This window comes from Nematostella vectensis, chromosome 2, assembly GCF_932526225.1.
Source record: "Nematostella vectensis chromosome 2, jaNemVect1.1, whole genome shotgun sequence".
NCBI lineage: Eukaryota > Metazoa > Cnidaria > Anthozoa > Actiniaria > Edwardsiidae > Nematostella > Nematostella vectensis.
The window spans coordinates 20524851-20547280 of record NC_064035.1 but is presented as its reverse complement, the minus strand read 5'-3'; the positions used below and the strand labels follow the sequence as shown (position 1 = coordinate 20547280).

At 42.5% G+C, this 22430-nt stretch overlaps 3 long non-coding RNA genes across 3 annotated transcripts; 2 read left to right on the top strand and 1 right to left on the bottom strand.

The window, feature by feature from the left end:
* Nucleotides 1-4912: 4912 nt before the first annotated feature.
* LOC125560955 lies at nt 4913-14482 on the top strand. The gene is made up of 4 exons (XR_007306968.1): nt 4913-5286; nt 11670-11755; nt 12694-13990; nt 14180-14482. It is a non-coding gene; the product is annotated as an uncharacterized LOC125560955 (long non-coding RNA).
* Nucleotides 14483-16724: 2242 nt separating this feature from the next.
* Nucleotides 16725-19604, top strand: LOC116620228. The gene is made up of 3 exons (XR_004297076.2): nt 16725-16855; nt 18031-18260; nt 18777-19604. It is a non-coding gene; the product is annotated as an uncharacterized LOC116620228 (long non-coding RNA).
* LOC5516126 lies at nt 19490-21970 on the bottom strand. Its single transcript, XR_004297080.2, has 2 exons — nt 21131-21970; nt 19490-20535 (listed from the first exon to the last, which is right to left on the bottom strand). It is a non-coding gene; the product is annotated as an uncharacterized LOC5516126 (long non-coding RNA).
* Between the last annotated feature and the right edge of the window lie 460 nt (nt 21971-22430).

The following is a 22430-nucleotide window of genomic DNA, read 5'->3' as shown; positions in this document are numbered from 1 at the left end:
TCGTTAGCGGTTATGATTGAAGGTACGATATTTTTTCACTGCACTTAAATAGCTTCAATCCCAGCGCATCAACGAGTGCATAAATATAGCACAAGCATTTTCCATTTATTATTTTTTTTATTTCATAGATGTCGAGATTTTAGAGATTAAAAAGTGCACTACTTGTGTAACATGAACTACAGTCTCGTGCGTGACATGTAAGTTTCTGTCTGTCTTCGACTGAACCGTCGAACAGCACAAACCTCGGAGCCTCTGCAGCCAAGTCTAATAAATTGTTATGTAAAAGCTTATGATAAATTTTCTCAGTAGGTATATAATAAACAAAATACAGCATGGAAAGTGCTTTGTACAGCTTTTATTAATTCGTTGTTTTGTATTTAAAAAAATCACTCGTTCGTTTTTTTGATACTGCACAACTTGTGAATAAAAAACGTACGCGCGCACTTTCCATGTAGTATTCTCTATGTATGATATATAATGTATATATGGTATAAAAGGAAAAGCAGACTTTACTTTCATTATATTCCAAAAAAGGATGTTATATTAAAGGCCACAGACATTCCCTAAGCTGAGCCTCAGAGTTCCACTTATCTATAAATTGAACTGTTATATAACTAAGACTTAAATGATTGTCGCAATGGAAATTTAGATAGAAAAGGTCAGTCTTAACTCTCTCACTAGGCAGGAGCGCAGGCGGGGGAGTACGCAGGGTGCGCGCACCCCCCCCCCCCCCCCCCTTAGGGGCCAAAAAGTTGGTCATTTCCTATAATGGAATCTTCAAATACTATGCTTTTTTCATATGATACCTATGACTGCTCCACCCCCCCCCCCCCCTCCTCCCTCGGCCATTCCTGGGCATGCGCCTGCTAACCGGTCGTAATCAAGGGTGCCTTTTCAACCTACTTTTGTGATTATTAAAACACTTCCTAAAGCTATTGATAGGAGAACCTACAATCAAACCTATTACAATCTAAGTCAAAATTAACGACATTTTTTACTGGTATCCGTACTGCAAAACTCCCGCCCTGTCTTTGGCACACACACCACGCTTACGACAACTTATAACCTGAGTATAACCTGAGTATGATCTCCTTAAAGAGAGGAGTGCACCAACATATCCTTTAAACTCCTAGGTTTCCTATAAGCCACCATAGGTACCTTACTAATAGCACCCCTACAACTTCTAGAAAATTCTAGAACTGGCTTTAAATTACGAAGAATACCAGGTAAATTAGGTTGATGAAAAGTGACTACAAAAGGTACACGATCATTCTTACCTTTACGCCTGTCCTTCAATGGGTCGTCCCTAGGAATACGTCTTACCCGGTCATCCTCCCTCCCCACAAATCTACTGTCATAACCCTATCATTTAAATAACCTTGTAACTCTAATACCCTCTTTTCGAAAGTAGAGTCTTCCGAACATATCTTACGAATATGTAGTACCTGCCCAAAAGGAATGCCCTTCTTACATGCAGACGAATGGCAGAACGTATGAGAAAGATATTGATGCTTATCAGAAGGCTTATAAAGACTAAAAAGATTTGTAGAAATAACTCCATCCCTTAGAGTGAGTGAAACATCCAAAAAAATTACCTGACTAGTAAAAAACTCAAAAGTAAATTTTATAGTTCTATGTGTGAGTTTATTCGAGCCACAAACTCCTTCAGAGCGCGTCCTCACCTTCAGTCAAGATCATGAAAATGTCATCGATATGTCTACGCCATAAATAGGGCTTACCGGAGAAGAGTGTATGATTTCCTTTGCCACACTAGTGCCTATAGCCGTACCTAATACCAGTAAATAATGCTTCCTATTAAATACTAAGTTATTATACTTCAGGACTATGCGAGCTAAATCCACAAGGTCCTCAGTAGAAATATTATTACCTGTTAACTCACCACGTTTGTCCAAAGCTGCTCTAAGAGCCTCCAACCCCTCACCATAGGGTATGTGGGGGAAAGGCTGAGGTAAAGTCCTCATATTCCTTACTTTATTTAGAAAATGTTTAGTATCCTTAATATGGATACAGAGGGCACCAAATCCTTATCATGATAATCTACAAACTTAGATATCTCCTCAGTGCAAGTATTACACCCCGACATGACTGGGTTACCCTTCTTATGTTTTTTAGGAAGGAGATAAAAAAAAATGTCCTGCCCTATGCTTACCATTGATGATAAGATAATCTAGAGTCTTATCATCTATAAATCTATCAGCAGATAACTTACGTACCCTATACTGCGTGAGATCCTTGGTTTCCTTATATACCTCCTGTTCACCGAGCTGTCTTAATGCCTCTTGAATATACTTATCCTTATCCATGACCACTACACCAGACCCCTTATCCGCCTCTTTTATAACTATATCCTTAGCATACCTTAAATCCTTAAGAGCTCGGCGTTCATCTTGTGTCAAATTACTATAAATCTTACCTTGTTTGGTTGAAGATAAGATCTCTTCCTCCAAGGCTTTAGCGTACGCCTCTATAGCAATTTCGCGACTCTTTTCCGGACACCAAGAAGTTTTTTTCTGAAGGCTGGGCTTTCCGAAAAATCTGTATCTAACGGCATCCGGATCGTACAAATTCCCTCAACCTTTTACGCCTAACGAAATAATTAATATCTTTACGTAAAGCAAAAAGATCCAACTAATTAGTAGGACAAAACTTAAGACCTTAAGAAAGAAGAGCAACCTCCCCACGGCTAGATAAATTAACGACTACATTAAGATCCATAGTAGGCTGTACTAGTAACCGTATTAGTATAATAGACCCAGACAGTGTTGTGATTATATTGTTCGTACTGCGATCCTTATGCGCTGATCCTCTATCATCCAAGTAGTCTCCATCAAGATGCTCATCAGTGTTCGCCGCAATCATCCGAATCATCGATTTTGTAACAGTCAAATATGTAAATTGATAATTGTTTATTGTACATATTATTATCTTATCGACAGCTCGCTGATTTCGATCGAAATGTCTATAGACAGCCTTGTTGGCTTTGCTATTGGATCTAGTTGTGTTTTTAAAGTCGTTGAATGCTTCGTTTAAAAGTGCGAAGTCACTCGACCCTTCGACCTCGACTGCTGGGACATCGTGTAAAGCAACATGTTCATCAACTACGTCTTCGCCTTGAGTGGACGCCTTGTCGTGTGTATTCTCGCTCGATCCCACCCTCGGCATTAGTAAACCAAACGTAATATTTTTGTTTCTTTTTTGACATCCTAGTAGCTTTTCTGCGTGTAGTAAATGATCTTCTAGCCAGAACCGGCTTTCCGCCATGTCCATGCTCTTCCCGCCATGTCCATGCTCTTCCCGCCATGTCCATGCTCTTTTCGCCATGTCAAGCGCCAGGCGGATCCGCTCCCCTTCTCACCCGCAATTTTTCCCCTCAATAATAACGAAATGACCAGTAGGGGGTTGTCTCAATTGTATTAAATATCATTTCTCCATAGGTTTATAATGCTTCTAGATACAGCAAAATCTGATCCAAAACAACAGCCAAGAAACGCAATACCAATTATAAGCCAATCCAGCAGGCGTCGCCATGTTGATAGCACTTCATGTTTTAGGCTCAAGTGTAGCGCAGCAGGGAGAAACAAAACTTTGATGTAATTACAGAGGCCAGAAAGCGACAAGAGTAATGCGAAGCTTGGAATGACTTCTCCAGTTGTTAGTGCGGCGACCAGCAACAAAACACGCCACATGACGAAGCTTAACCTCTCCGAGGGTAGAGCATTTTTAAAACGCGTGAAGATAGAAATCTTCTCAATCTCCGTAAGACACATCTTCAGCATCATAGTTACTGTTGAGATGATAAACAATGCAGATGAGACGCAAACAACTTTCCGTATAGCTCCATCGGGTAGGTTATTAATGACCACATCTTGCGTGTCTGTTGAATACACGAGTACAGCGACAAGACCGAAAGAGCATTTAATTGTCGCTTCGATAATGTAAGTTATAACTATAACCACAGTAAATTGTGAACGATCGCTCATGCTTCCCTCGATAGCCGGAGCAACTTCCGCAATGCTGTAAGTAAATAAAGCTACGTTGCAAGATAGAAAAAAACTTCAGTGTCCCAAAACATGAGGGAGCTAAAATGTATTTTGCGCCGTTCCATTAATTCTGCACCCAATGTTCCTACAAAAGTCGTCATTGTTGCAACGAAGCAAGCCAGGCTCAGCCAAGCCAGTTTCTTTAAATCCGGGATGAATAGAGTTGGAAGGGTTAACCCACCAATGATAGCTATTAGGGCGACTGAGGGGATAGGCCACAAATCACCCAACAGAGACTTAGCAGCAGTAAAATATGAGGCTGCCCAAACGAACCAATGAATACAAAGAAACCATCGTAGGATATCGGCAGCTGGAGGCCAGCACTCTAACAAGATCTCCTGGTAAGTTGAGCGAACTCTTTTTTCACGGAGCAAAGCGTCGTCATCGTACAAACAATCCACAAGAATTCGCGCCGTGTATCCCGCAAGTATTGGAAACAAGATGTAAGCAATGACAGCAGGAAGGCCGCCAAGCTGCATTGTGTAGGGGACGGCAAGGATGCCAGCACCCTCGAGGTAATTTACGCAGTTGAATATCGCCCTCCATGCGGTGTTCCCTGCTAGCAGAGGCCTCTTTTCTCTGTATTTCCCAGCGAAATACAGAGAAAAGAGGCCTCTGCTAGCAGGGGACATGCGGTGCTGACTTGAGCCATATTCCAGTCCGATGATGAAATAGAATTACGAAGACTCTCCTGTGTTTGTTACGAGAGCTATAACGGTTTTCGATTATTCATTTTTCATGCGCTGCTGTCTAGCCACACCAGAATCTACAATAGCGCAAAGGAATGCTTATCTATTCTCTCGTACGCCCACTTTACGTTTTTAGTGTCAGATAGTCAAAACACAGACATGGCCATGCTTTTGCATATTTTAATTACTCCCAGCATAGTATACAATTTCTTGAGCCCATAACTAGGAGCGTACATGTGATATAGGTATTATGAGTGAGCCCATAACTAGGAGCGTACAACTACAATAAATCTAGTGGACTCGGTTTTTGTGGAGGGAAACAATTGTTTACCGTCCGATCACAAATGCATCTATTTTGATTTTCGCCGTTCCGCCAAGATAATAAATTCACCATCCAGATCTGTTTATGATTTTAAGAACGCTGACTTTGCGTCCCTTAGGGGCCATCTACAAACAAACTGTTCTGCTATAGAATGGGACTCTCATAAAGCAAACCACGAGTGATCCAATCACTTTGCTTTGGACCGCTGTTCGAAGTAAGCCAGCTAGCGATATACTCTTTGTAAGATAGAAATAGCTGCATTTCTTCACATAGAACCAGTCTCTGCTACTCAGTCAAGCGCTCTTTGATGTGTATCTAGTAAACTACCGTAATTATTCTAAAGCACCCGGGGCTCAAAACTTAATATGCGATAACCTGAAACGTCGTAACAATGTTGTTAGACTTAATTCGGTATTTGGAAATTTAAGTTTCTATCAGAATCATTATTTTCTACTTAATTCTGTATTTGGAAATTTAAGTTTCTATCAGAATCATTATTTGTCGTGCATCTAGTAAACCACCGTAATAATTTCAACAAGCGCCCGGGGCTCAAAACTTAATATGCGATAACCTGAAACGTCGTAACTTAATATGCGATAACATGAAACGTCGTAACAATGTTGTTAGTCTTAATTCGGTGGAGGGGTTTTCCTTGTTACAAATCGATGACAATATCGTTAGTGACAATGTCAATGCTCGTAAGGACCCATTCATAAAACTGTGATATAGGTACCACGAGTTAGCCCATCACTAGGAGCGTACAACTGTGATATAGGTACTATGAGTGAGCCCATAACTAGAAGCGTACAACTGTGATATAGGTACTATGAGTGAGCCAATCACTAGGAGTGTACAACTGTGATATAGGTACCATGAGTTAGCCCATCACTAGGAGTGTACAACTGTGATATAGGTACCATGAGTTAGCCCATCACTAGGAGCGTACAACTGTGATATAGGTACTATGAGTGAGCCTATCAATAGGAGGGTACAACTATGATATACGTACCATGAGTTAGCCCATCAGTAGGAGCGTACAACTGTGATATAGTTACCATGAGTGAGTCCATCAGTAGGAGCGTACAACTGTGGTATAGGTACTATGAGTGAGGCCATCACTAGGAGTGTACAACTGTGATATAGGTACCATGAGTGAGTCCATCAGTAGGAGCGTACAACTGTGATATAGGTACTACGAGTGAGCCCATCACTAGGAGTGTACAACTGTGATATAGGTAAATGAGTGAGCCAATCACTAGGAGTGTACAACTGTGATATAGGTACTATGAGTGAGCCAATCACTAGGATCGTGCAACTGTGATATAGGTACTATGAGTGAGCCCATCACTAGGAGCGTGCAGCTGTGATATAGGTACTATGAGTGAGCCCATCACTAGGAGCGTACAGCTGTGATATAGGTACTACGAGTGAGCCCATCACTAGGAGTGTACAACTGTGATATAGGTAAATGAGTGAGCCAATCACTAGGAGTGTACAACTGTGATATAGGTACTATGAGTGAGCCAATCAATAGGAGTGTACAACTGTGATATAGGTACTATGAGTGAGCCCATCACTAGGATCGTACAACTGTGATATAGGTACTATGAGTGAGCCCATCACTAGGAGCGTACCTTTGTGATATAGGTACTACGAGTGAGGCCATCACTAGGAGTGTACAACTGTGATATAGGTACTACGAGTGAGGCCATCACTAGGAGTGTACAACTGTGATATAGGTACTATGAGTGAGCCCATCACTAGGATCGTACAACTGTGATATAGGTACTATGAGTGAGTCCATCAGTAGGAGCGTACCTTTGTGATATAGGTACTACGAGTGAGGCCATCACTAGGAGTGTACAACTGTGATATAGGTACCACGAGTTAGCCCATCACTAGGAGCGTACAACTGTGATATAGGTACTATGAGTGAGCCAATCAATAGGAGCGTACAACTATGATATAGGTACCATGAGTGAGTCCATCAGTAGGAGCGTACAACTGTGATATAAGTACTATGAGTGAGCCAATCACTAGGAGCGTACAACTGTGATATAGGTACTATGAGTGAACCCATCACTAGGAGCGTACAACTGTGATATAGGTACCATGAGTGAGTCCATCAGTAGGAGCGTGCAACTGTGATATAGGTACTATGAGTGAGCCCATCACTAGAAGTGTACAACTGTGATATAGGTACTATGAGTTAGCCCATCGCTAGGAGTGTACAACTGTGATACAGGTACCATGAGTGAGCCTATCACTAGGAGTGTACAACTGTGATATAGGTACTATGAGTGAGCCAATCAATAGGAGCGTACAACTATGATATAGGTACCATGAGTGAGTCCATCAGTAGGAGCGTACACCTGTGATATAGTTACCATGAGTGAGTCCATCAGTAGGAGCGTACAACTGTGATATAGGTACTATGAGTGAGGCCATCACTAGGAGTGTACAACTGTGATATAGGTACCATGAGTGAGTCCATCAGTAGGAGCGTACAACTGTGATATAAGTACTATGAGTGAGCCAATCACTAGGATCGTGCAACTGTGATATAGGTACCATGAGTGAGCCCATCACTAGGAGTGTACAACTGTGATATAGGTACTATGAGTAAGCCCATCACTAGGAGCGTACAACTGTGATATAGGTACTATGAGTGAGTCCATCACTAGGAGCGTACAACTGTGATATAGGTACTATGAGTGAGCCCATCACTAGGAGCGTACAACTGTGACATAGGTACTATGAGTGAGCCAATCACTAGGAGCGTACAACTGTGATATAGGTACTATGAGTGAGGCCATTACTAGAAGCGTACAACTGTGATATAGGTACTATGAGTGAGCCCATCACTAGGAGCGTGCAGCTGTGATATAGGTACTATGAGTGAGCCCATCACTAGGAGCGTACAGCTGTGATATAGGTACTACGAGTGAGCCCATCACTAGGAGTGTACAACTGTGATATAGGTACTATGAGTGAGCCCATCACTAGGAGCGTACAACTGTGATATAGGTACTATGGGTGAGCCAATCACTAGGAGCGTACAACTGTGATATAGGTAAATGAGTGAGCCAATCACTAGAAGCGTACAACTGTGATATAGGTACTATGAGTGAGCCCATCACTAGGAGCATACAACTGTGATATAGGTACCACGAGTGAGCCCATCACTAGGAGCGTACAACTGTGATATAGGTAAATGAGTGAGCCAATCACTAGAAGCGTACAACTGTGATATAGGTAAATGAGTGAGCCAATCACTAGGAGTGTACAACTGTGATATAGGTACTATGAGTGAGCCCATCACTAGGAGCGTACAACTGTGATATAGGTACTATGAGTAAGCCCATCACTAGGGGCGTACAACTGTGATATAGGTACTATGAGTGAGCCCATCACTAGGAGCGTACAACTGTGATATAGGTACTATGAAAGAGCCCATCACTAGGAGTGTACAACTGTGACATAGGTACTATGAGTGAGTCCATCACTAGGAGCGTACAACTGTGATATAGGTACTATGAGTGAGCCCATCACTAGGAGCGTACAACTGTGACATAGGTACTATGAGTGAGCCAATCACTAGGAGCGTACAACTGTGATATAGGTACTATGAGTGAGGCCATTACTAGAAGCGTACAACTGTGATATAGGTACTATGAGTGAGCCCATCACTAGGAGCGTACAACTGTGATATAGGTACCATGAGTGAGCCCATCACTAGGAGTGTACAACTGTGACATAGGTACTATGAGTGAGCCCATCACTAGGAGAGTACAACTGTGACATAGGTACTATGAGTGAGCCAATCACTAGAAGCGTACAACTGTGATATAGGTACCATGAGTGAGCCAATCACTAGGAGCGTACAACTGTGATATAGGTACCATGAGTGAGCCCATCACTAGGAGAGTACAACTGTGATATAGGTACCATGAGTGAGCCAATTACTAGGATCGTGCAACTGTGATATAGGTACTACGAGTGAGCCCATCACTAGGAAGGTACAACTGTGATATAGGTACTATGAGTGAGCCCATCACTAGGAGCGTACAACTGTGATATAGGTACTATGAGTGAGCCCATCACTAGGAGCGTACAACTGTGATATAGGTACTACGAGTGAGCCCATCACTAGGAAGGTACAACTGTGATATAGGTACTATGAGTGAGCCCATCACTAGGAGCGTACAACTGTGATATAGGTACTATGAGTGAGCCCATCACTAGGAGCGTACAACTGTGATATAGGTACTACGAGTGAGCCCATCACTAGGAGCGTACAACTGTGATATAGGTACTATGAGTGAGCCCATCACTAGGAGCATACAACTGTGATATAGGTACTACGAGTGAGCCCATCACTAGGAAGGTACAACTGTGATATAGGTACTATGAGTGAGCCCATCACTAGGAGCGTACAACTGTGATATAGGTACTATGAGTGAGCCCATCACTAGGAGCGTACAACTGTGATATAGGTACTACGAGTGAGCCCATCACTAGGAGCGTACAACTGTGATATAGGTACTATGAGTGAGCCCATCACTAGGAGCATACAACTGTGATATAGGTACCACGAGTGAGCCCATCACTAGGAGCGTACAACTGTGATATAGGTACCACGAGTGAGCCCATCACTAGGAGCGTACAACTGTGATATAGGTACTATGAGTGAGCCCATCACTAGGAGCGTACAACTGTGATATAGGTACTATGAGTGAGCCCATCACTAGGAGCATACAACTGTGATATAGGTACTACGAGTGAGCCCATCACTAGGAGCATACAACTGTGATATAGGTACTATGAGTGAGCCCATCACTAGGAGCATACAACTGTGATATAGGTACCACGAGTGAGCCCATCACTAGGAGTGTACAACTGTGATATAGGTACTATGAGTTAGCCCATAACTAGGAGCGTACAACTGTGACATAGGTACTATGAGTGAGCCAATCACTAGGAGAGTACAACTGTGATATAGGTACTATGAGTGAGCCAATAACTAAAAGCGTACAACTGTGATATAGGTACTATGAGTGAGTCCATAACTAGGAGCGTACAACTGTGATATAGGTACTATGAGTGAGCCAATAACTAAAAGCGTACAACTGTGATATAGGTACTATGAGTGAGTCCATAACTAGGAGCGTACAACTGTGATATAGGTACCATGAGTAAGCCAATCACTAGGAGCGTACAACTGTGATATAGGTACTATGAGTCTATCACTAGGAGCGTACAACTGTGATATAGGTACAATGAGTGAGCCCATCACTAGGAGCGTACAACTGTGATATAGGTACCATGAGTAAGCCAATCACTAGGAGCGTACAACTGTGATATAGGTACCATGAGTGAGCCAACCACTAGGAGCGTACAACTGTGATATAGGTACTATGAAAGAGCCAATCAATAGGAGCGTACAACTGTGACATAGGTACTATGAGTGAGCCCATCGCTAGGAGCTTACAACTGTGATATAGGTACTATGAGTGAGCCCATCACTAGGAGCGTACAACTGTGATATAGGTACTATGAGTGAGTCCATCACTAGAAGCGTACAACTGTGATATAGGTACTATAAGTGAGCCAATAACTAAAAGCGTACAACTGTGATATAGGTACTATGAGTGAGCCCATCACTAGGAGCGTACAACTGTGATATAGGTACTATAAGTGAGCCAATAACTAAAAGCGTACAACTGTGATATAGGTACTATGAGTGAGCCCATCACTAGGAGCGTACAACTGTGATATAGGTACTATGAGTGAGCCCATCACTAGGATCGTACAACTGTGATATAGGTACTATGAGTGAGCCAATCAATAGGAGCGTACAACTGTGATATAGGTACTATGAGTGAGCCAATCAATAGGAGCGTACAACTGTGATATAGGTACTATGAGTGAGCCAATCAATAGGAGCGTACAACTGTGATATAGGTACTATAAGTGAGCCAATCAATAGGAGCGTACAACTGTGATATAGGTACTATAAGTGAGCCAATCAATAGGAGCGTACAACTGTGATATAGGTACTATGAGTGAGCCAATCAATAGGAGCGTACAACTGTGATATAGGTACTATGAGTGAGCCAATCAATAGGAGCGTACAACTGTGATATAGGTACTATAAGTGAGCCAATAACTAAAAGCGTACAACTGTGATATAGGTACTATGAGTGAGCCCATCACTAGGAGCGTACAACTGTGATATAGGTACTATGAGTAAGCCAATCACTAGGAGCGTACAACTGTGATATAGGTACTATTATTATTAATTACCATTATAGGTATTATTATTATTATTACTATTACTATTACTATTACTATTACTATTACTATTACTATTACTATTACTATTACTATTACTATTACTATTACTATTACTATTACTATTACTATTACTATTACTATTATTATTATCATCATCATCATTATTATTATTATTATTATTATTACTATTATTATTATTATTATCATCATCATCATCATTATTATTATTATAATAATTATTATTATTGTTATTGTTGTTGTTGTTGTTGTTGTTGTTGTTATTATTATTATTATTATTAGGTAGCGATATGGCACTCGTCGTGTGAGAAGACGGCACAGGTAGTCCAGTTACATGGCGGTGTGTGTCGAAGCGACACGCTTATACGGTAAATTTTCATGTGCTAAAATGCCTAACCACAGCTGGCTGGGAAAAAAGGAATGGTTCTTCTTGGTAAAAAGGAACAGATAATTGTTTTCCAAGCATTTTCTTTTAGAATGGATACTTTCGGCATATTCAAACGACGAAATATTCTATTTTAATGTGTTTAGTGAAGGGGGCTCGCTGTGTGAAGTTAGAGGTCATTTGGGACATAAAGGATGCTGACATTACAATAAAGGATTTCTTGTATTTAATATTGTCAGTGCACAGATAAAGCATAGGTTTATAAGGAAGTAGGGGATAAGGAGGGAATATATAGTTAATAATTATGTTTATGTTTTTCAACCTGTCCTTATTATTCTTATGATATTTATTTCGAATCGTTAGCAAAAATAATGTAACAATTGTGCGTGATATTTTTCATGAATTTCTCATGAAAAATATCACCTGCGCGGTGTTGTCAATGGAGCTGGAGATGACGAATTCCCCAGAAGGGGAGAACACAGTGTACTGAGTCACGCGGTGACCTCCCAGCGCCGCCAGGATTAACTAGGCTCGCGTCGTGAGAGAAGATGTAAGCGCGCACCCCACACGAGAACTCGTAATTCTTTTCATGACCCATGTTCGGTGAAACGTGCTGTTGTGTGGCCATGTTCCACACGCACACCTGTTGCAGTAATAAAACATTGTGATTCGAGAATATTTTATACGCGAATTCCGTTAACGCGAGTATATGCGTGTCCCGTTTAGGAGTCCACACATCCATTATTTATATAGGTGGGGCTAGATAAACAAGGCCGGGCACGAGTTTGAGAACTTTTCCATTATTCTATACTAAATAAAGAGACGTTTTTTTACCTTTTTAATTGGGGTGGATATCCAACCCGAATCCTTCCCCTGCTGTAGTGTGCACGCTACGAATAATAAACTTTTATATAATGCCAGAACTCACCTTGAAGTCATCCGAGGCAGACGCAAACCACATGCCATCATCAGAGTACTGTAACAACGACAGTAGACTGTATTGGGGGCGGTACAGGTACCAGGCTTTACTTCGCTGTTACAATTTGAAGGTTTACAAGATCTGACTGCGGCTTCTACCGCACCCCTTTTTATATGGTCCTACGACGGCGTCCCTGTCAAGTCCGGAAGACACAATTATGAGCGCTACTCTGAACACAACACAAGCTTTTACTTTCAACAACCGAGCTCTACAAATTCGGCGCGCTCTCTCCGGGCAAGCACGCTATCTCCATGGTAACATCAATCAATAACATACATAACAGTCCCTCTGGTAATCCGACACTGACAGCCATGGAAAGCTTTTAGCTCTGTTTAGACAAAGCGTCCCAGGAACGAACTACCCCCCACCCATGGGTGTGTCGGTTTGTTACCCTTGGGCTACCGTGACTTACGCAATGTTTACATGTTGCTACTGACTACGGTTGTCACACACTAACTGCTAGCTGTGCCAGTGCGCATGGCAAGATATACACATGAATATAATGATAAACAATATTCAAATCATTTTTGCTCTCAAAATCTTAAACCGTACTAAATCTTAATTCCGCCGACGGCCAGGTCTGAATCCTACTCAAGGTAAGCCCTGTGTGAACTCATACCCAACTTTTCTTCCTTCGTTAAAAAGCACGAACCGAGAATTGGCGGCCAAATCCCGATTGTCAAACACCCCTGGAAAAAGGACGGGCCACGCCTACTTTTCCACTGGGTAAAGGGTCAACTTCTTATTTTTCCCTATCTTATTTCATAGGAACAGCTAAAGTTTTTGTTGATATAACTTGCTCAAACAAACAGACGCCTTTTAGTTGAATAAACAAAACATACTTTTAACGGTCTCTTAACTTCAGGAAGGTCGTTGTTTAATAAAGTAATATAATATTTAGTTGTCAAAGATGACGTTAATCTCTGTTTCGTAATTTTCCTCCGTGACAGTACGTCACACTACAGCACTCCAGAATGGAACCGAGCCTTTTTGAGTGTCGCGCAGCTCAATAGCCGGACTGTTTGGTCACATGATCCTGATGTCAGCATCGCCAAATCCGAGCTACATGTCACATCCATTACCCAATCATATTGGCCTCCGAGAAGAGCGATAATCTGTGGGTCCTCCTCCACGTCAATAAGAGTGATTGTCATGTGTGGACCAGGCGCTGCCGCTAGATGGGTTCCTTGTGGTGTGCTTTTGAATGGAACAGATGAAACGTCGTTGGGGATGTTGAAGGTATAGCGGCACTCCCCTATAAGGAGATAAAATACTTGTAATGGTCTTCAGAATTAAGTATCTCAAGCATGAGGTTTTGGTATAAAGCGGCGCTCACCTATCCCCGTGCTCTTATCATTACAGTTACTTGTATCAACGAGCCAATTAAACGACGCAAATATTTTCGTAGTTAAGTTATTTTGTTTTTAGATAATCAGCTGTTGGGATATCCCATATGATGACGTATGATGACCATATGATGAATCTGCCCCAGTGCTGGCGAGGAGCGGGCCATCCGGGGAGAAGTCCACTGACGAAACCAGTGAAATATACCGCAGGCGTTCGTGCCCACTCAAATTTTTCTTATCCGGCCTCATCAATGCCATGACCTTTTAGTGATAATAAAACAAAAAATTATGTTATTGAAAGGTTAGAGGTGGTGGAAGCTGCTATGTTAAGATGTTGTTGTAAAAAATTTAAGACACCTGGAAAAAACATTGTTGAGGACAAAAACATGTAACGTGCAAGTAATAGCTTTCCAATTATTTCAAGGGGGCTGTGTTGCCCTTGTTTACCAGGGACTGTGTTGCCCTAGTTTACCAGTGGGCTGTGTTGCCCTAGTTTACCAGTGGGCTGTGTTGCCCTTGTTTACCAGGGGCTGTGTCGCCCTAGTTTACCAGGGACTGTGTTGCCCTAGTTTACCAGTGGGCTGTGTTGCCCTAGTTTACCAGTGGGCTGTGTTGCCCTAGTTTACCAGTGGGCTGTGTTGCCCTAGTTTACCAGTGGGCTGTGTTGCCCTAGTTTACCAGTGGGCTGTGTTGTCCTAGTTTACCAGTGGGCTGTGTTGTCCTAGTTTACCAGGTTCTGTGTTGCCCTAGTTTACCAGGGGCTGTGTTGCCCTTGTTTACCAGGGGCTGTGTTGCCCTAGTTTACCAGGTTCTGTGTTGCCCTAGTTTACCAGTGGGCTGTGTTGCCCTAGTTTACCAGTGGGCTGTGTTGCCCTAGTTTACCAGTGGGCTGTGTTGCCCTAGTTTACCAGTGGGCTGTGTTGCCCTAGTTTACCAGGTTCTATGTTGCCCTAGTTTACCAGGTTCTGTGTTGCCCTAGTTTACCAGGGACTGTGTTGTCCTAGTTTACCAGGTTCTGTGTTGCCCTAGTTTACCAGTGGCTGTGTTGTCCTAGTTTACCAGGGGCTGTGTTGCCCTAGTTTACCAGGGGCTGTGTTGCCCTAGTTTACCAGGGGCTGTGTTGCCCTAGTTTACCAGGGGCTGTGTTGCCCTTGTTTACCAGGGGCTGTGTTGCCCTGGTTTACCAGTGGGCTGTGTTGTCCTAGTTTACCAGGGGCTGTGTTGTCCTAGTTTACCAGGTTCTGTGTTGCCCTAGTTTACCAGTAGGCTGTGTTGCCCTAGTTTACCAGGGGCTGTGTTGCCCTAGTTTACCAGTGGGCTGTGTTGTCCTAGTTTACCAGTGGGCTGTGTTGTCCTAGTTTACTAGTGGGCTGTGTTGCCCTAGTTTACCAGGGGCTGTGTTGTCCTAGTTTACCAGTGGGCTGTGTTGCCCTAGTTTACCAGGGTATGTGTTGCCCTAGTTTACCAGTGGGCTGTGTTGCCCTAGTTTACCAGTGGGCTGTGTTGCCCTAGTTTATCAGTGGGCTGTGCTGCCCTAGTTTACCAGGGGGCTGTGTTGCCCTAGTTTACCAGTGGGCTGTGTTGCCCTAGTTTACCTGTGGGCTGTGTTGTCTAAGTGTCCCTTTTTTACCAGGGTATGTGTTGTCCTCGTGCCCTAGGGTTATAAAGAAGCCGGGACTTTAGTTACAGCCCAAAAACTTGATTGGCATAAGCGCGCTTGGCCTTTTTATGATCACTTGTTGTGAGAGTACCACTGTTATAAGTATAACCGCTTTTTATTTAGGTACAGCAAGCGTTAGATGAAATTCTTGCGTTTGTCTAGACCGTGGCCCATATCTTGAGCAAACATTCTCTGCTCACCTACCAGCAAGCAGCCATGTACCCAGAAACAATCGGGCGTGCGGCAAGGAAAATGCGCACTATAATGGATCAATCCGAGCCTAGTGTTATACCCCGCGCTGATGGCTGGGTGGAGTGGATTAATAATGTTAATGTCTCAGGCTAATGTTCCAGATAGAGCTGAGCGGGCATAGCAAGGGCGTGCTCACCACGTGCTTCTCGGTTCCATGACAGGTCAGCCAGTAGCGTGACGTTATCAGTGGAGATGTTACTTAAAGGGGCTGTATTATCAGCTGCGCATAAGTCTTTATGTTTACCTCTAGACATGCTGAGGGTTTAAACTTTCTCATCCTTTTTAGATTATCGTACCGTTTCCCAATTATTCATGTGGATTCTTCAATCCAGCTCCTTTCACGCGTCCATGGCGGATGTTGTTTTAGTAAAGTAGCATCAAAATATTTTTTTCGTAGCGTCTACGCAACGTCGTCATACTTACCAAATATTTTTTGTTTGTTTTCGCCATCGAATTCGCGGAATAATCGAAGGAGTTTTAAACATTATCGTGAATACAGGCACATGCGAAAAATCATGGCCGCTCGCTGCGCTCGCTCTAGCAATAATGGCTCAACCCAGTTGAAATTCACAGCAAAATTTTCTATTTGCATACCTTTGAGCAAAAACCTCAGGCATTCTGTATATTGCAGTTTAAATCCATTGGTCTAAATAGTCAGAGTGTGGGAATGCGGATCTCCGGTGTCACGAGGTGGCATTATCTGCGTGGCGAGTGTTTTCTTTCTCATCTTGCAGTCATGACGGAAATATGAGCCGAGACGCCCTGCGGCCGTTGATATTATTTGCAGCGGTCAAATACTCCAACCGTCGTTTCTTTGCGCCTTAGCTTCGGTTTTTACCATCCCAGGTAAGTTTATCCACAACTCTTCATCTACGACGAATATAATAAGATGAACTGTTTTATTAGGAGTTAAGCGCGTATGATGGACATCTAATCCTTGTATAGCTTCTATAGATTAATTGATAATACTGGACTGTACAAGCCATAACACTCGCATATGTGCGTGGAGCGAAGGAATACGAAGAAGACGCTATCTAATCTTTATTTGGTGACAAGAAATTGTCATCCTCTCTTATTTTCAACCGTCAAGTAAATCGACTGGTTGTATAGTAAGTTTTTGTTTAATGCAATATTTCCCAGGGTACGATTTTTGAATTCGCGAACAAACTGACACCAGGTTATTCTATCTGGCAGGCTTCAGGGCTACGAGATCAGGATATGGGGAGTTTTTTTCAAAATATTTCACCTCATTCAAGGGCTCAGTCAGTTCACGTGGGGGGGAGGGAAGGGCATATATTTCAAAAAGGAAATCGCTATGCGCCTGGGAACTCTGGGGGAAAGCCCGCAAAGACCGTTGGTTCTGTTTGAATGCTGTGTCAATTACTCTGACCTGTTTGGACAAACCGATAGTCATGAAGACTATACATGTGTGGTCCGATAACATAGGGGTCAAGCTAGTCTAGCATGAAAAAATACATTACAAATGATAACCCAGATAAGATATCTACAAAATAAACAAGTCGAGGCTGTTGCTTTTGTGCGTACTGCAAACTATACGATAATGCATTATGGGAGGACCACAACGACCACAACGCCCGATGTCCGTTGGAAATAGACCCTGACAAACAGGGCGCAGTTAAAACGCCTCGTGTACATGAACAAGTATGGAAGTATTCTACGGGAGCATCCATTAGATTATCTGACAGGGGGATTGTAATCGGTGGGTTTAAACCCTCCAAAGAAACCCTCTAGAATGTTTAGGGTTGTAAGGGGAGCTCTTCTAATCATTTCTTTCTATTGTCATTCTGTTTTTCGATGAAAATCAACTCCATACTTAGTCTTTTAGTTTTTTTGAACGTCCGGTAATATCTAGTCTTCCGCGCAGCCATTCTATGTGTCGGTCGGTCACGCAACGCTCCCATCCCCATAACGCGTGAGCGACACTAAGAACGAATGCGATGCGCGGGAGACTAAAACTCGTTTACTCACAACCATTTTTGGTTGTTGTTTTTTATCTACAGACATGGTGGCAACCAAAAACCTCGCCATCGTAGTAACCAGTCTTGCATTAGTATGGGGTCTATACTCGGGCCAGCCCAGCCAGCCATACCAGCCGTACTGTGACACCAAATATTACTACCAGAAGATTGACAGAACAGGATGTGACTCCACCTACGCTGGAACGTACGTCTGTATTGGCACCTGTCAATCATACGTCATACCTTATGAGTCAGCGCCTTTCTTCAGAAAGGTGAGTAGAGGCTTTTTTAAGACAACTTCTAGCGAGAGGCGAGGCGGAGAGGGAATCTTTAATTAAGGTAATGCTTGAGATCTCGTCGAATTATAGCAAGGTTGGTAGAACTTGCTGCTGCTAGCTGTAAGCCCGTTACTGAGATAATGATAAAACATGTTGTTCAGCTCCGAGTGTCTAACCCCCCCCCCCCCCCGTTATATCCCTCGCCCTTCCTCCTTTTACTGATCGAACATTTAAAGGGGGAGGCTACCTTTTTTGTTAGGAAAGGTATCTGGCGTACAAGGTATTTCTTTTGGTCATTTGATTTTTTTTTCAAAAAGCCCCCCCCCCCCTTCCCCTTCAAAAGTTGTCGGCCCCTTAGGAGTTCCTTGATGCGCCCTCGTATATAGTGTGCTCTTCCTACTTAATCCCTCTAAGCATGCATTAGAAATATAAACCCCCTCTGTAGCGTAGTTCTCAACACAATTGCGTGCTTGTAGCGGTTCTAAGCCATAGCACATCTTGTCTTGGCAGACTTGTTCCTGTTGTAAGCCGGCCAATCCCAAATGGAAATGGATCAAACTCGGAAACTGCGCGTCTGGTGTCAATCCGTACGCTTGGATCCAAACAGCGGGAGATAATGGCTGCGATTGTCTACCATGTTGAAGGGCAGGGGTCGATATGAAGGGGAGGGGTCGATATGAAGGGGAGGGGGTCTGAAGGATCTTCTTTGTTTGATATATTTTTTACATTTTGAGGAAAAAGAAAAGCCTACTTTTTCGCAACATTAGAATTTGAGATGTCTTGGACATCCCCCCTTAGGGAGGAGCATATTTCTTCGACTCATCGAGACTGCACCGTCCAAGCAAGGCGTGTCTTGTTTTAGATGCCGGAGAAAGACAAAGCGGGGTGGAACAAAAAGCAAGGCAAAAATAACCAAATAATGTACAAGGGGTACATCAAGATGAAGTCACATTAAAAATATACACTTATACCAAATAATTATTTCACCACCAACTAAATGGGAAAAAAAAATCAAATTGATATTTATAAATTTAAATAGCTGTATACATTATAAATATTGATAATAAATAAATTTATAAAAAATATAAATTTTAGAAGAGAACCTATGCTAGTAGTCAGTCTCCCTATAGGTTAACCAGTGCGTAAGATGACTTTAAGTGAGAAGGTGCAATAGTCTTAATAATCTTTCAAGAAGAAAGGGGAGAATAAGTAGAAGAATGTGATTGAAAAGGAATTTAATTTTGTTTATTTGAAGATATTTCTTTCGTATATATCAACTAAGAATACAGCATATAAGTCGTATATATTTAATAAAACTATCCGTGTGTAACCATGGTATTTCAACGTTGTCTTGGTAATATACTTTCGACCATTGTGCCACTCAAATCATCATTGTAAGTGAAGCATGGGTTAATCCTTACCCTTGAAAAGCATCAACCTGCCCACCGTAAACCTCAGCAAACAAAGAAACGATTAGGAAACGGCCGTGCTCATATGGCGCGACGGGGGGTTTGGCGCATCCCACCCCTCCCCTCCCCTTCCCTTCCATCTAGGTCGCCAAATTGCCTAATGCTAGACCTGTTCTAATATCCATACGAGCGCCCGCACAGCCTATCGGCCTTGTCACGCACTTGTTAGCGCGGCACTTTGTGCAGCAATACACGTGTTATACACTTTTGTGATATTTGGCCTTACTCTCTCCAAAAACTTTTTAACTCCGTAGTCCTCATGTTTATACAAGTGTTGATTTTACGTAACTGCACTAGTTAGCCTATCTCTTCTGTGAGACAAGTGAAAGCCAGTTCATCCTTTCTGTCAATGCCAACGCAATCAGTTAAGTCTGCAGGTTTCTTTATCCGTACTTTGTTGTTTTTGTTCGCATTGATCCATGACATTTCAGCAAGGCCTGCACGCGCATTTAGTGGCTGTCTTTATCACGTGGTATTCCTGTGTCCAAGCAGAATTAGGGGAGGCTTGGCACCACAGTCCGACCTCGACTTCGTGACTTTCAATTTCCTGGCAACAGGTGCATGCGGGCTCGATCCTGAGACCAGCGGCAGGGAGAGCTGACGACACACATGTCCCTACACACGTGTTCACGGAGATTTTACGGGGCTGGCACGAGTGAACGGTCACTTCCATGGTATAGCCGCTGAGCTTGCATTGCTGGTTCGCGTAGGCGATCTTGAATGGGTTCCCTCGGCTGGTTGTCGTGGCGACGATAAGCAAAATAGTCAGGAGCAACACGTGATTTACGCTCATGGTCGGCCTGGTAACGTAAATACTCTCTTAAAATTTCATGACAAAAATTAATTTCTAACGGAAGGCTCTAATCGCGACTTAAGGATACCTGTGTCGGCAAGTGTTGACATAAGGATACAATACTAATGGTAAATTGTTGGTAAATAGTAGACAGTAGCTTGGGCTACCTGTGGTGTCTAAAAAAATTCGAGAAAAAAAAACTCCTTGAACACTAAAAATATAGCAAGAGTCGCGGCGGTCGGCTCAATTTCAATTTAACCACTATAGTCATGAATGATACATATAAAACCTTTATGGAATTTGAAGCTCATGATTTTTACTTATACCCGAAATAAACAATTCGTCCATGTAGTATAGGTTTAGTGTGAAAATTTTAGTTTTGTGAGTACTACACCGAGTAAAAATGACTATATAAATTAGAAACGTATCATTAGAAACAATCTGAGTCAGGTTTCCCTGGCGCGCTCGTGTCTAATTTAATGCAGCAAGGAATAAACGAATTTGGTAGCTATTCTAGCGACATCAGCTCCGCAATGAACAGCGATAAAAAAGTTTGGTAAATTCTAATACCGTAAATGAAGCATGCATGCTTTGGCTCTTACCTCGGTTATAACAACTTCTCTTGTCTTCGGTATCTCCGGACCTCTCTACAAACTGATGCCTTTTTAACGGTTACATTTGAATTTGGTTCTGTAAACACTGTGGTCTGTAAGGTATCCTATTACGATCACGTCACCAGCACGCGGCAAGGGTCATGCGGATACTCGCAGCGGTAGGTCGGGGAAATTTTATCCAGGGCGCATCAACTCAATTACCTTTTCTTTTGTGTACCATTCACGCAAATATCGCGACATTACTTCTATCCTCGGCATAATTTATCGAGATGGTAAGATCTCACCCCATTTTTGCTAAGGTTCTCATTTTTTTAATTATAACATCAAACGTCACGTCTTTTCCCACGACGGAGACCCAGCAGACTTTGCATACGTAAAAACGCAAGGAGAATTCCGCAATCTTGAACTTGTTTTCACAAGTGAAGGGGATTTTACGCTTGCTAATACAGATTACCCTGTATCCCGCGCCAGTGCGTCATGGTTATGTTACATAAAAGGGGATATTTTATATCCCTAAAAGTGACGGGAATTTCCGCATTGCATCATTTCTATGCATTCAAATGTCTATAATTAACGTCACTTTTAAAATAATATCATTGGAGTGACTCATGGTAAGATTATTATTTGTGAAAACAGATTTCTTTTCCGTATTTAGATACTGACACTATACTTATTTCTAGATTTGGAACCACCACTGCCCCATCACATTCATTGCAAAATCAAATCAGAAAGCCTTTTCTTCTGTCAATAAACGGTTTGAATACGACGGGAGTTATCCAGTACCCTGGTTCCAGAGCCTCGAACGTCTCTCTATTTAGTGGCCAGCGATCTCTCTATTTAGTGGCCAGCGAGGTTGAGACTCTGGCCACTAAATAGAGAGACGTTCGAGGCTCTGGAACCAGGGTAGTTATCCAGTGAATCTACGCGCAACTTGATCTTGTTTTTTTAGTTTGTGATTTTTTTTATTATTATTTTATAGAGGATATGGCGTTGCGCAAGATTTGCGGCGGGCTGATCATATAATAAAATTTCATACTGGAAGAAAAAATTCAGGGAATACGTCTTCTCGCTCTTTTCTCTTCTCTCCCGCCCAGTATTCCTCCCCCGCCGCCGGTCTTATTCCGCCTCGTTTTCGCGCCTTTGACCTCGACTACACTCTTTTATTATATAAGAACGTCCAGCCTGGGATTCACCAAATTTTAAGAACATGCCGAGGCTGAAATAGCAGCAAAATATATTGCTTTGTTAGTCCGATACGTTTTTAAATGCAGAATAAAGTTACATACAT